Consider the following 1,614-nt stretch of genomic DNA (forward strand, 5'->3'; position numbering starts at 1 on the left):
AGAAAGATATTGCTTTTCTCCGAACTCGATCTAAATTGGATATTTACGTTATGATGTACCAAGTTCAAACCAAATCGGAAATTCCCTTCAAGAGTTATCGAGCGCACCAGCCAGGCAGACATACATACGAACGGACACCCCCATATTGACTCCTGAAACAGGTTTCTACCAAATATATCTAGGGTCTATAACCGTAATTTCGATGTGGCATGTTTGGGTTGTTGGTTGGCTGAGGAGCTCATATTTTTGCGTTGTTTTCACAACATTGATGTTAATATTTTCATGTTATATAATTGAAATATAGATCTCATTCTTGTGGTGACTTGTAGTGAAATTTAGGGGAGAATATTTTTGTATTTAACGTCATTCATAAATTCACTTCAAGTATGGCCTTTACCTAATGTGTCTTCAATATTTATAAATTCCTGGCGTTTAGTTGAGATTTGATGTTTTCTGGGACCTATAGTGGAATTTTATGATAAATAATTTTGGAGAATATTTTGAATTGCTGCGTTTCGGTTTAAAGGGAGTGTTAATCATATTTTGAAAAATGGACCAAAAAAAAAGACTCCTTTGGCGCCTCGCTTGAAGGTTACACTTTTCGACCAAAATATTCCTCGTATTATTATCAGTAGTTGCTTAAGGCACTATATACCTAAAATGCAAAGATTCCGGGGGATGTTAATCCGCAAAAATTTGCCCCCTTATTTAGGCTACTTTGCGCTGTAAACTTTTAAAGCGCCGATTCACGGGTCTTCTATTTTAGCCTTAAGTAATATTTTCAAAATATATAAAATAATAATATATAATATAAAAAATAATAATATAATGTATAATCTACTTTGGACCTTACTCTAAAAAAGAGGACATCATCAAAGCTTTTCAAAATTTACCACATCTACTTCTTCTCTGGTAAAAAATACATTTTTTATGGGAAAGTAAAAAAGCAGTAAGTTCGGCCGAGCCGAACTTTAAATACCTATACCATTTGGACCGAATTAGAAAATTTTCATATTTTTTTTTTTTTGGGGGATATACGATTTTGGTGACCTATATGGACATATCTCTTTCAGCGGGAAAAGTACTCACAAGGGACTTCTTGTGTGGATTTTCAAACAATATCATTGGAAAATGTGGCTAAAATGATCAAAATACCGAATATCGGGGGGTACCGTTATATGGGGGCTAAACGATATCGTGGACCGATATAGGCCATCTTCGAACTTGACCTGTCTGCAGACAAAAGACAGATCTGTGTAAAATTTTAGCTTCCTATCTTAATTCGCTTTGACTCACGCTACATTACAACAGACGAACAGACGGACGGACGGACGGACAAGGCTAAATCGTCTTAGAATTTTACGCTGACCAAGAATATGTATACTTTGTTGGGTCTGAAATGATTATTTCGATGAGTTACAAACGGAATGACGAACTTAATGTACCCTCCATACTTGAATGGTGGAGGGTATAAAAATGTAGGGTCAAGACAAATATACCCATATAACATCTATATCCCTATTAAAATTTGGAATTTGCTATAAAGTTTGCTATAAAGTTGTTTCGGAGACTGGCCATAAATGGCTAAATTGTAGTGGCGTTCAAATGAAAATA

This window comes from Musca domestica, unplaced genomic scaffold, assembly GCF_030504385.1.
Source record: "Musca domestica strain aabys unplaced genomic scaffold, Musca_domestica.polishedcontigs.V.1.1 45, whole genome shotgun sequence".
NCBI classification, from domain to species: Eukaryota; Metazoa; Arthropoda; class Insecta; order Diptera; family Muscidae; genus Musca; species Musca domestica.